Source organism: Montipora foliosa, chromosome 1 (genome assembly GCF_036669935.1).
Source record: "Montipora foliosa isolate CH-2021 chromosome 1, ASM3666993v2, whole genome shotgun sequence".
Taxonomy (NCBI): Eukaryota; Metazoa; Cnidaria; class Anthozoa; order Scleractinia; family Acroporidae; genus Montipora; species Montipora foliosa.
The window spans coordinates 48233566-48248106 of record NC_090869.1 but is presented as its reverse complement, the minus strand read 5'-3'; positions in this window follow the sequence as shown (position 1 = coordinate 48248106).

Genomic DNA, 14541 nt, shown 5'->3' with positions numbered 1-14541 from the left:
GCAACCTGCTACTGATTTATGTTGGACGTGCCAGAAAAACAACAATAAGATTCACAAAACTGCAAATTTACCCGAAGCAGAAAAAGCAGAAGCCGTGAGAACCCAAGAGGAACACCTTCGCCTCGCATCTGGAGAGCGGGAATATTACAAGAGCTGTTGTGAGGAATCTAGACATCACATTCAAAGTTTTCTCAAAGAAGTGGACTTCACCAAAACACGCGAACCTTGCTCATTCAATGGAACTGTTCATTACTCCTACGATTACGCGCAACAGCTTCATTACCCCTCAGATCCCAACCAGCCAGGACCAATTTATTTCAAGACACCTAGAAAATGTGCACTCTTTGGCGTTTGTTGCGAAGCAATTCCTCGCCAGGTAAACTTCCTTATTGACGAAAATGTTTTGACTGGAAAGGGTGCAAACAGCACAATTTCTTACGTGCATTACTTTTTAGAACGTCACGGACTGGGCGAAACTAATGCTCAATTGCACGCCGACAATTGCGGAGCCCAAACCAAGAATTCAGCATTCATTTGGTATTATATGTGGCGCGTAACAAGCGGACTTCACAATACTATTAACTATCATTTCTTACTTCCTGGGCATACAAAATTTGCTCCTGACTGGTGCTTTGGTTTAGTAAAGCAAAAGACGAGGAGTACTTTTATTTCATCTTTATTTGATATTGCTGTGGAGGAATCTGCTGTTGTAAATGCGGCTGAACTTGTGGGACTCCACAACGGGACTGTTCGTGTCCCTACCTATGACTGGGTAACTTACCTTCAGCAATACTTCAAGAAATTACCACAGATCAAGTCTTATTAGCACTTTAGATTTGAGCAAGACTTCCCCGGAACTGTTGGCTGGAGCAGGACTTAAACAACACTGCTAGTTGTATGTATAAGAAGAAGTTTTCGGCAAATAAACAAACCACCCTTGATATTTTATGTCCATTTCTGACTAAATATAAGCATAATTATAAGCTGCTTAGCTTTACAATGTATAAGGCCCGGTTCAGACACCGTACTTCACATGAGCCGAATCGAATTCATTGAATTAAGTTCATGTGAAGTACGGCGTCTGAATCAATCCTGAACGACCGGTTTAATTCGGATCGGCTAAGCAATTTTTCTCGCCTTGCTTAGCCGGGAATTACGGCTGTGGAGCGGCTTTGATTCAGACGCCGTACTTCACATGAGCCGAATCAAATGCAGAAATTATTACAACTTTGCAGTTTTCTTCAGTCATAGTATGCCTCTGTGAATTCATTTTGGCGTCTGAATCAATTCAGCCGGGATTACTTAATTTGGGTCGGTCTAAATTCGAATTCGATTCGGCTCATGTGAAGTACGGCGTCTGAACCGGGCCTAAGCCTAGTTCTCGTCTGCAAGCTCCGGTGTGTTAACTGTTTTGTTTTTGTTTGCTGTTGCTTTTTTCTTGCGCACACGCTTACGTATCACAAAACAAAACTTCTTTTCGAATTACATCAAACGGTTCTCGCAGTAAATCGGGTTTCTTCTGACGCCTGTGAATAAACCCTTTTGAGAACTTCAGATTAATACGTTAGCCGACAAACAAAACAATGATTTGTTTACAAGTTCTCCGCCCGATTAAGAATTATTCATCACAGGTTTCTTTAGAAACTTATCTAAATTGTTATAAAATTACCGGTGAGAATAAAAGCTTTCCGACAAGTGCATTTAAATAATCCAAAATAGAAATACTTATTTTTTAACAAAAAAAGTGCAAGTCGACGCATCGCAAGTTTGCTTTTCGTTTTCTTAAAAAAAAAAAGAAAAGAGCAAGAAACAAAGCTGTTTGAAGTGTTTCTTTAGAAACTTATCTACATTGTTATAAAATTACTAGTGAGAATAAAAGCTTTTTGACGAGTGCAGTTAAATACTCTAAAATAGAAATACTTATTTTTTAACAAAAAAGGGCACGCCGATGCATGACAAGTTTGCTTTTTGTTTTTTCTTTAAAAAAAAAAGAGCAAGAAAGAATGCTGTTTGAAGTGTGTGGTGAACCGAATTTAATTTTAACCATGTAAACAAAATCCAATAGTTAACCATAGTTCTTCCACTAGCTAGGTTTCTGTTTAAACGACTGAGAAAAAATCGTTTCGCTTTCGTTTCATGAAACCTGTTTAATACTTGAACTTTGTAAACAATCAATAATATTAGCCAAAATAGGAAAGATAGCCCTTTTAAAAACTTCCACGGCGACGCACTGCAAGTTTGCTAAAAAACTAATCTGTATTTTCATTTCAAACTTTACTGCGCAAATTAAACATATTTTTTTATGGTCATGATTATTAGCTCTGGCAGCTAAACAGATGATCTATACACAAAAGAAAAAAATAGCACCTCGTGCGAGTCACACCTATTGTCAACATTTCCGTAAATAGAGTTTGAAAGCTTTTGTTTTGATTGGCTTATTGCTAATTGCCTTCCGACGAAATCGTATAAAGCGAGTGCTTAATCACTTTATTTCTCCATCAGAGAACTTGTTTCTTACCACCTTGCTCCTTGAAATTAAGCTGCAGAAATGTCTTTACGATATGTGACCAAAGTTCCAAAGTTAACCCTTGTTTATTTCGCCGTTGATAAAAGAACTTGTGTCGTCGAAACAAAAAAGTTGCGAACAAAACATGGTGAAAAGGTAATCGAGACTGCGCCAGAGAGGAACTGTGTAGTAACTATCAAAAACGGCGGCAAGTTACTGGAAGCAATGGTCATTGCAGTAAATGGTAAGCATACATGCCATTTTTCTGTCGGAGTGCTGAACTTTATTTTCCGCTTATCTATATTTATTTATGTACTTACTCATTCTTACATTTATTTTTGTTATTTTAGATGACCTGGATAGACTTAACGCAGAGGAAAAGGCTTTCGTTGAAGATCCAGCGAATGAAGACTTCTTCGACCCACCATCGGTTGAAAAGAGATCTAGAGAAGACTCGCCCTCTGTCACTGGTGTGACTAAAAAAATGAAAACATCAACTGATGAGGTAAGCAGACGAGTTAAATTCGTTTCAGTAACCGTTTTATGTATCCTTTGCCTATTTCTATTTCATCGTGCTTTAACCAACAACCGGTATAATTGGGGAAAACAGTTTCTGTTTGGATGCTGCGTGGAAACATAATACAAATGTTATTCGCGCAATCAATGTTAACAGCTCGCATTAGTCCAGTGGTTATGTCTATGTACAAATGAAGTAGTGCGGTTAGATTTAACAATTAGATTATGAGCTCGAGATTTCTATTTAAACAATGAAGTGTTTTTTTCAAGGAACTATTGGCTGATAGTTACCCCGCAAAAATTTGATTTTCTTAAAACCGAGCAGCAAAGCTTGGACTGAAATTATGCTAGTTCACATTTGCAAGGGGCAATCGTTAAACATTTGTGTAATAATGACAAACAATAAAGGGAAACAAAATTTCAAAATTGTTTCTTAGTTTAAGGCTATTATTCTTCGATTGCTTCGTTATTGATGCATCTTGGTAAGTACCTCTGCATAAACCTGAACCACTGTCCACATCTGGCGACAGTGATGGTACCAATATTCCTCTGTAGTGCTTGAAGTAACAACTGCGTGCGGTAATTTCCCAAGGCAAGTCCTTGACGTCTGGCTTCAGCGCAGTCATTCATCTGTAAATTACATTTAAAATTAAATTTCAGGACGACTTATATCCGCCTTTAAAGGCGGATATAAGTCGTCCTGAAATTCAAGGTTTATGCAGACGTACTTACCAAGATGCATCAATAACGTGATTACACAAATCATTATTACACAAATGTTTAATGATTCGCGCGATTTTATGTAACTTTTCAATAAATGATTGTCTCTTCACGCCATTGATTGTGCCTCTCTATGCTAATTGTCTTATTCACTTACGATTGTCAGAAGATGTTACTGATTTTCTTTTGGTGTTACTGATTGTCAATTGCGCATGTTTAAATGTTCACTTGGCGTCCTTGATTGTCGATAGATGCTCTTGTTTGTTTGTTGACACTATTGAACGTTTATAAACATGCAAATTGCGCTCTTGAATGATCAGCAAAAGGTGTATTGTCTTTATTGTTCACCACTAAATTTTCTTCCGTGAGCCAGTTCAAATTGACGTCAGTTTTTCATGCGTCTGTCGTGTTATTGATCATGAATTTCGTCATAACATTGTCAAAGTAGTTGTGGATCCACGAGGCAATGAGCGCGTAAGAATTTCTTCACTTATCGTAAAAAATCATATTGAATTGTTTTAAACTTTTTTAGTTGAAAGCTGTGAAAGCGAAATGGAAAATTTCTAAAAGAAAGCAACCGAAAACCCTCTTAATACAGTTTCAATTGTTCATTCTACATGTACATGAGCCCACTTGTTTACAGAAATATTTTTATGGACGAGTACTATCCATCCGGGTATTTTCCTCTGACAGGGAGTGTTTCTGTCGAGGAACTATCGGCTGATAGTTGCCCGGCGGAAATTTGATGTTTGCCCGAGAAGCTAATATTTGCCCGAGAAGCGAAGCTTCGAGGGCAAATATGCTAGTTTTAATAACATCAAATTTCCAAGGGGGAACTATCAGACTGATAGTTCCGAGACATGAACACTCTATTGTCTTTGTTTTTCACCACTAAATTTTCTTCCGCGCGCCAGTTCAAAAATCATTTTGAATTATTTTCAACTGTTTTAGACAAAAGACAGTTAACCTCTCATTTCGAACTCGGGCTCATAAGTTTAAGCCTGAATAACAATGCGATTCCCATTTTTGCCTTGTTTAATGGGTCGAGCTAAACATATCTGTATTTTTTATTAACGTTATTTTACTTGTTTGTTACTTGTTTGTAGGTCGAGCAACTCAATGTATTCTTGGCAGAGCAAACGGAAAGAGAGGAGCGTCTGAAGCACCAGCGTCTCAGCATGGAGAAGCCTTGGAAATCTACAAAAGAAGCAGCCATCCAGTGTGACAGACAGGAGACTGCCCATCCCAAACTGACATCGGAAATAGGAGTGCAGACGGACTCAGTCCCGGCTGACGTAATGGAGGACCTAAGGGAGCAAGTGATACAGCTCACGAAGATAGTGGCGGATCTTACTGCCCTGAAGGTTAGAGACGACAGAAAAGACACAAGTATTCCACTGTTGGGAGAAGGCTTCCTATCAGACTCACTCAGTGACGTTGTGCCGTTCGACAGCGCTGACATACCGGCTGCATTAGAGACACCACCACCTCCAGAGCCTGTCAATCCACCTTGCTTTGTCCAGGATCCAGTTCTTCAAAATATCCCTGCCAGTGCAAGCCAGACTCAAGCCCTGCCACCTAGACCTCCTCTAAACAGCCAGAATAATGATGCACCTTCCTTTCCGATGCGATTGCCAATGTCCACTGTAAACCAGAACGTTCAAGTTACATTCTCCAGTGGACCCACAGACGAGCAGCGGCGGAAAGTGGAAGCAATAGTCTTCATGGGGTCTCAAGTCATCACCACCGCCATGGCGTGCGTTGACGCCCTATTTACGGACGGAGAGTTAACTAATGGCAACACCTCAGGTTCAAATGAATATAGGCCACTGGATGACCTGAAGTTACGATTCCTGGCATCAGCGCTCCGCCAGAAGTTCGATTCACCAGTGTTTACCGACCAGTGGGAGAGTATTAAAGTGCGAATAAATACAAAATGTTGGGGCAAAAGAAGAACTGTACTTCGTAGGCTACAGAAGCAAACAAATCTCATGAAAAATAATAAGAGCTAAATGTAACTGAGATTACTTACCAAGGGATAGATTCATTTAATTTAAACTTTACGTCGTTGACTGTAACTTTTCGTTTAGAGGATGCGTGATGTTGCATGTTGACTTGGCAGTTTTTTGAGAAAATAGTTCACCTTTTCAAATGAATCTACTTTTTCTCTCAACAGGAAATTTTAAGAGAATAAATATTATTAGTATCTTGGGAAATGTTTGTTTACAAATAAACTGGCTTTAGTTCCACTCTGGTTGCTCGCAGTTAGCGTTCATTTGTTAGGAAGAACTATTTTCACTGTAATATTTTAGTTTGACTCATTAATTGATCAGTCGAGCGTAAATTGAAATCAAGCGAGTGTCCGGAAAACGAAGACCTAAGACCTAAGATCCGGAAAACTAAGACCTGGAAAACTAAGACCCTTTTCATTTTAGTTCTCATAGCAATCCTCGGGCCGTTTAAAAAGGTGCAAAAATACTAATAAATAAATGCGAACTAAATTAGGAAAAGAAGAAAAAAGATGAAAAAACCTTGGCGATCATTGCTTTCCTGAGGGGCCCAGACATCGACGTGACAGTTAATACGTCTCATGTTCTTAGTTTTCGGGACACCCCACTAAGTGTCCGGAAAACTAAGAACAAAGATCTAACACTTACCATGAGACACGTTGGTCTTTTCTCTTAATTGTAGGGAATTTGAAAGACATTATGTCGTAAAATCGAGCAAACCTCCCGCCAAAAAGAATATGTGACTCTGTTGACCTTTGTATTTGTTTACACGAGCTCACGACAGAGGTCGATCAGAGAAAAATCTGTTGTTGATTTCCAACAGGATTTCACACCTGACTTCCAATAATTTCCGATGAAGAAATGAACAATTCGTTCAGTTACACGCGAGGCATTTTAAAATTTCGAATTTTTTGACCTTTCTGATCAAATGCGGGATTGTCATGCGGGCCTTGACACGCCTGGCGTGACATTTGCGGTTCTGGCGTGAAGAATTATCAGGAGCCGCTCGATTTTGTCCCAACGCCGTCATTATAAAGCCTTATTGTCGTCTAAAAATCGAACTTAGTTCTTTTGATATACATATTATTTCTTTCAGGAATACAGGTTTTTTTTTCTTTTTGTGGCGTTCCTTTCTATGGCTTATTTGCTGCTTTTCGCGTGATTTATTCCTGATTTAGTCCGCATTTATTTATTAGTATTTTTGCGCCTTTTTAAACGTTTTTCTGTGAGGTTATTTCTTTTTGCGTGAGTGCGCGAGTGCGCGTTGTGGGTCACTGTAGAAAATTGTTTCGCTCAAGAAAAACTAATTTTTATGGTAAAATCTACGTAACTGAAGATTCTTGAAGGCCCGACCGAACAAACAAAACATGACAGCATGCGTGCAGAATAGATTGACGATAAACAAGTTTGTGAAGGTGGACATTTCATGGAACGGTTGGTAAGTTAAATATTCGAACAGCATAATGGACTGTGCATTTCAACACGGTGTGCCATCTCACTCAATTAAAAGCGTGCCATTTCACTCGCTTAAAAGCATGCCATTTCACTCGCTTGGTGTGTCATTTTGCTTGCTGTTTTGTTTCTGCAAATTTTGCACGTTTCTTTGTTAGAACGAACACGCTCCTTTGTTTTCACCGTGCGATAGGAAAAATAGAAAATTTTAATGAGGCGTGCATTGTGACACACTGCTAGCGTGTTAAAGGAATTTTCTTTTGTCTAGTGTGTTAAAATAGCGTGCCCATGTCATCACCTTTTTACCTGTTTTCCGGTGGAGGGTCACATTTTTGTTATACCTTGATTTGCATGTCGAATGAAAAAATTGGTGTCAAGTTGAATAGTTTTACGAGTGCTACGTTGAAATGTAGGGGAAGCTCATGTAAACTAAATCGAGTACTTGAGCGAGCAGCGGCAATGTCTAATACTCGATTTTGTTGAGAGTCGACCTGTCCATTTGTACGTCTTCCCTGTAAATTTGGATTAAGAAATCCGTGTTTTTGCGATCGCTTTTAAATGCAATGATCAAATCACAAATGCCACTTACGGGGTCATTAAACTGGTGTATTTTAACATAATGGTTTTTAAATGCTTTTTTAGTGGGATGAGGGAGGGACTGGGTGTAAGTGGGTAGTAAGCAAAAAAATTTCGATAAAAAACTTCGCAATTTTTGATACTTTTGCAGTTATGAATAAGAAATCATGAATTATGAAAATATGAGTCAGTTAAGTATCGATTGCACAATGATGGTGCAACAGTTAGCTCTGTTGTCACACCTAATTGACAGCTAGTTGTTGCACGGTGATGGTGCAATAGCCTGGTTAAATTTGCTGTCTAAGAAGAACTGAAAAGGTATATATGTAGCTTATGTACCATGTTGTGAACAGTACAGTGCAGTAACACGAATTTTGACAAGTGAATTGGTTACAGTTATCGTCCATAGCGGTTTATCACTGTGGATATGTCGAAAGGTAAGGGATAGAAAATTGGGCTAGTATATTAAAATGGACTATATTTTATTATTAATTTACTCTATTGCAGAAAGAAAAGACATTGGAAAAAGTAAGAGTTTAAGAAAGAGTAGTAGTTAAATTTTAGATTTAAATTCTAGATTTAAATTTTAAATAATTTTAGAATCTTTGTTCACTTGTAAATAGCCGTAATTCAGCCCTTGGCTGCAATGGTTTTATTTAATAAAGCTATCTATCTATCTATCTACCGTGGAGGAAAGATTGTCAGATGCAGGTTTCTTGTTATCATTTTTGACTACAACTTGTAAAGAATGTTTATTGGGATCTCATTATGAGTAGAGTCAGATGCGAAGAAAGTAAAGTTTTTATTTCTAATGTAATGACCTTGGGATTTTGTCTTATCATAGATCAGAAAAATTTTGCAGGAGAGAAAGATGGGGAATTGAGATCGTGTGATGCCGGATCTTCGAATGGAAAAATCTCTATATTATCTGAAGGTGTAATAAATTTTAATATTTCTGTTTCAACACTGACTGTCATATCAAAAATTAAAGTTTATAAAGTGTGAATTTTACTATATAATGTCAGTTTTAGCACGGCTGTGGCGTGGCACGAAGCATTAAATATGTCTTCTTTTTTAAGATGAACTGCTATTACTGTCTTATAGATAAAACTGAAGAAAAGAAAGATGAAACGTTAAAATCTCTTGAGGACTCTTTCCATACTGGAGAAAAGTCAACGTTAGCTGTAGGTACAGACTATCAGAACTGTGCTATTTTCCATCTGCATAGTGAACTAAAACTCTTTAATCTCCGAGATGCCGTTAATAACTACAGCAGTTGGCCTAACAACTAATAGCGTTACGTAAGTGACTGTCATTACCAAATGTGCCAGAAAATAGTCATTTCAGCAAATTATGCTAAACAAGTAATAACTCAATCGGCTGATCGGTCTAGAGAGAGGACGGGCAGCGTGGAACAATTTAGCTCAATTTCTTTAAGACAAATGCGTAAAAGATGAAAGGCTGCAGTCAATTTCAGCAGAAATTTATTAACTTTACCAGCAAAGATGACAGAGCCCAACAACAACTTGTATCAATTACTGTGGCCCCTTTTTTTTACCCTCCTTACCGTGATACACAACAGAATACAGACTGCAACACTGGGAACTACGTGTCCTACTAGGAACATCCAGGTTTTAAAACAGCCAGTAAAATAATTCCAATTTTTTTTCCTTTTTTTGGTAGCATCTTCAAGTGAATATCAAAATAAAGAATTTGATGGAGATGCAAAAGAATGTGACCACCTAAAGAAAGTTCCAATCTGTGGATATGTTCATGATACTTCGCCAGTAAAGCCAAGCCGAAGTAATTATACGTATTTCAACTTTAAGTTACAAACTGCAAATGGTTTCTGCGATGGAGTTTGCAAGTCTCTATAATCAGGTGAAGCAAAAAGATGAAACACAAAAGAGTGTTAGGCTCTCCAACTATTCATTAAAGAGGTCATTGCATAATAGCAATGACATGGCAATTGTTGTCAATAAACGTACTAAAATTGAGAGCATTTCAGAGTGTTCATTTGATCACAAGGTGCCTTCAAAACGATTTACAAAAATCAGTGAAATCGATGATATTTCAGATTTCACTTTAGTTTCAATTATCGGGAAAGTACATATTAGATCAGAGCTGAATGAAGTTAAAGTTCAGGAGCGGTTACTAATGAAATTAGATTGTAGTATAGCGGACGACACCAACGCAATCAAACTCACTTTATGGGACAAAAATATTTCTTTAGTCCAAGAAGGCCAAGTATACGAAATTGTCAATGCAATTGTCCTACCAATGAAAGAAATATTTATCAAGTAATTTTGACACCATTATTACTACAGCGAAATCAGATGCACGGAGCATGAGATTTGTTTCACAGCTAATAGAAGATGAAGAATCTGTTTCAGAGAATATTGTAATTGTCAATCGAATTAGTGGGGTGCAAGAAATTCAATGTTATGCAGTTTGTAACAGTTGTCGCAGCAAACTCAGCAATCTCCAGTCAGATCTAAGTGTTTGTGATTCTTGTGGATTAAGCCAAATCAAGACAGCTGCAGATCAAACACACTTCAGTGTAAGGGTATTTATTGGCGAAGAACATAATGTTCTTTTAAGAGTTCTTCGAGATCAAGTGGAATCTTTCATAAAGTTGTATAATGAACAAGCAAAGCCGTATAACAAAATTAATCTGGAAAGTCCCACAAATTCCGAGATTATCGATGCATTTTTGGCAGCGCGTGACTTAAAAATAACTTTCAACTCTAAAAGTAAACTGGTATCTTCGATTTTATACAGTAAATAAGTTAAAGCAACACTGCCTCTTGTTTTACTTACGTAAGAGTTTTAGCATGTAAGAGCCGTAGCAAATCGACTGGAAATATGAAATGCTTGTTTCGCGAAAATTCTTTAGTGGCATTTCTTTCACGTTCTTCAGTTTAACAAGTTATGTAAGACTAATACTGAAGAGAAGTGATTTTTTTGCAATATTCTCTAAAAATGACATTTTCATGCTTCAATATTTCAAGCAAAATTTAGCTATCGGCCTGCATGTTATCCATTTTTTGATATCAAATAGCTTAACTTAGAGTTGTAAACGTTATCAGTTTCCAACATAAAGATATGGAAAAATACTTCCATAATAACGGATTAACACTTTGTTGAATTTTACTTTATTGAAATTATACAAGTTATTCGAAACTTACTCCTATAAGATATGTGTATACACCCGTTTTCCGCTAATGATGTAGAACTCGTGCTTTCAAATTTTATTCAAAAAATGTACAAAAGCTTAAAACATTTTCGACGTCATTGGCGGAAAACGGCATATATTAGACTTATTAAAAGGGGGTATAGCAAGTTAGAAAACTGATTTGTAGAACATTCAACGTTGCATTTCTACTTGGAACTGTTTTGTTTTTTGAAAGCGTAAGAAATAATTAATTTTTCAAAAATATTGTAATGTTACTATGATGCATAAGATTGAATAAACTATTCAAAATTGTCCATGTGTTAAATACGTAGAGCTTGGTGATTAACACTACATAAATGCCTTAAGTGACAAGTAGAAAAAGCGAAGTAAAATGTATAATTATGGACAACCACCTGGGAGTAAGATTAGCATCTACGTAGCCCATGCATAACATAGTCTTAAGTGGCTGCATAATATAATTATAGTCCAAAAATAACAGGGAATCTTGCTTATTCAGAATATGAAGCCTGCCCGGTAGATAAGATATGGGGATGCTCCATTTAACTTTTACAGTTTCTTACTTGCTCTCAACTCACTTTTTTTTTTTTTGGAAACGTCTTTATTTTACTTTTTATACGGATACCCGCAAAAAACATTTGCGACGTTCAATTTTGTTATTGTACTTTTGGCTGCATAAGTAAATCGCAAAATCAAAAGTAACAATGAATTTAGCAGACATCGTGATCAAGCTTGTGTTCAGCTCAGCTTCAGTTGTCAACTTCCAATTTCGATTATTGAGTTGAATTTATCATAAAATTTGCCATAGTCCCAGCTGAGCCTCAGAGATTGTAAACAATGTCTTCATGAGTACTTACTTGTAGTATATGTAAAAAACCTAGAATGAAGGAAGAATCTCATCCCATAAGTGACGTTAAAGGGAAAGTGATGGGACGAACATGTCAAGCCTGTAGGAATACCACTACCAGCATCCAAATGCACAACTCCCCTGTACAAGCTAACACATTTAAAGTCACTACTAAAGTCAGTAGATGGTTCGTCCCCTGAAGCAAAGAAAACTGTTTGGAAAATAAGTTTGGCTGTGTGGTCCTCATAAGCAGTTTAAGGCGCTGTGGTGCATGTTATGTAAGGTTGCACAGGCTGTCACCCAGTGTAAACAAAAGTGTTTCACAGCCCCCGTCCGCAATTCTATTCAAAATCAAGTTGGTCGTCCCCAAGTGTCATACAAACTGGCGTCAAAGCGAACTCAGCGGAGGATTCGAAACAAACTTAAAAACTGCGGCAAGGCAAAAAGTGGCTGAACTTAAAACAGAAGTTGACAACGTGGGTGCCTCAAATGAAGAGATCTGCCAGGAAATTCTTGAAGGCCAATGCGATGGGATACAGTTAACATTCATATTTTCAAACAAAACTTTCCTTTTTTAACTCACATAGTAAAATTCCACCATACATATTTTACCTTATTAGTTGGTTTTTCAGTTTATTTGGATTGACAATGAAAAGATGAACACAATTCAAGGATCTCCCAAGCCTGAGAAACTGAAAACATGGCATACTGTCATGCTTGTACATGTATAACAGGGTAAAAAAGTTACTAACCCTACAAAATACAGTAAAAACCCACATATAAGAACCTAGAATTTTCGAGGCCAGGCTGAGCAGGTTCTAATATTTTAGGCTAATTTTTCATAATTCAGGTTGATTACATGTAGTTTCTTAATGGGTTCTTATTTCTCAGAGGAACAACAATAAATTTCTATATTTTATTTCATAAGATATTTAGACAGTATTGCACTGTAGCTTTATGGAAAACATATTTTTACAAAAGATCCAATAAAATGCCAATCAAAGAAAACATATACACAATAACAGAAGTTTTCTCAAGGGTGATTTTTTTGTGAAAGAACCTCTTTTTCTTTGCCAGGCTGAAAAGGTTCTTATATTTTTGGGTAAAATGCCAAATTTCAGCCTGTACAAGGTTCTTATATGTGAGTTTGTACTGTATGCATTCTTCCCTGAAATAGAAAACTAATCCAGTCTATCAAGAGTATTTTTTTTGCATTTTAATAATCAGATCAGAGTCAGTAATTACTGACTAATTCAACGTCAGGACATTTTTCCTTTCCGTTTGATAATAAAAGAAAATAAGACCACAATATTTTTCATCTCTATCACTACCAGCCATAAATACTGGCTTTAGCAACGTTTGGAAATATGATTGTAAACATGTGAACCTCACCCTCTAGGAGGTGTTTCTTACTAGAAGCAAAAAGTAAAAGGAGCAAGCCATTGTCTTCACTTCTTTCAAATTCTATTCAAGAAAAAGTGAATGTTCCACATGCAAATGCTAACATCATGGAGGGCTTCGCTCTCAGCTACTCCAGAGAGAAGCCTGGAAGTCACAAACGGGTTGAACTGTTAAGCTGTGTGGCACAGCAATACACAAATAAGGAAATGAAGCAAATGTTCAGGTTTACTAACACTCAAGGAGAAGAAGTATCATGCACAGACTACGAACTATCAAAAGCTAGACTTCATAGTAAGATGTATGGTCCAGGAGCAGCACTTCCGAAAATATGACACCAATGTAGTCATAAACTTCCACCAGAAACCATTGCTTTTATCTTGGAATTTATCCATCATCCAGACAGTGAAGAGTATTCATCTTATAAAAGTACCCCTTGTGATGGAAAACAAAAATCATGGATAAGTGAATTATTATTACGAGGAAATCAACCTGTTTTGTGGTTCAATTACGCAAAACAAGTCTGCCTTTTATGATAGATATACATTGTAAACAGGAATGTGAACAACTGGAGATTAGACCTATAAGCTTTAGTACATTTTTAAAGGGTTTGTCTGCAGGAAATTTCAGAATAATGGTAGAGAAGGCAAGACTCTAACATTTGCACAGAACTTGGGTCCGAGTATTTCATCCTTGGTAGACTAGCTGCTAACTCGTTTAGGTGAAATGCTGAGGAGCCAACGTAAACCATACATGATTCCAGGATTAATGAGCAAAGCAAACAAGTTGAAGTGTAAACAAACAACGTTAACAAATAATATATGACTGTTTCCAGTATAAGAAAAGTCAGAACGAACATATTTTTGCTACAGTCAGCGGTACAGTACATGTTCCAACACCATTTAACAGGATATTTCAATAGCTTTGCTCTTTTTACACCTCAGCAGTCTAGCTTATGTTTTTTGACATCACCTTCACGTTTTTGAGCAATAAAAATTCTTGGAAATGATGTGAACTTTCTCAAAATAATGTACAATCCAAGAATGTTGTCCAAATATGAAAAGTACAACCTTCTGGCTGAAGAACACTCGCACGTGAAGGAAGCTCGAACGGCAAGTGGTTTCCAATGCCAATTATGTAAACAAATCGAGGTGTTGTATTTTCAAACTAAAATTACACAACTGGTTCAAAACAAAACCACATTTATTTATTTAGCACTGAAAAGCTTGCACTTTAACGTTCACCATTGTAGCGACATATGTCTGGTACACTATACAATGAACTTACATAAAAGCGGATAAACAGTGCTGCCATAAAGAATTCA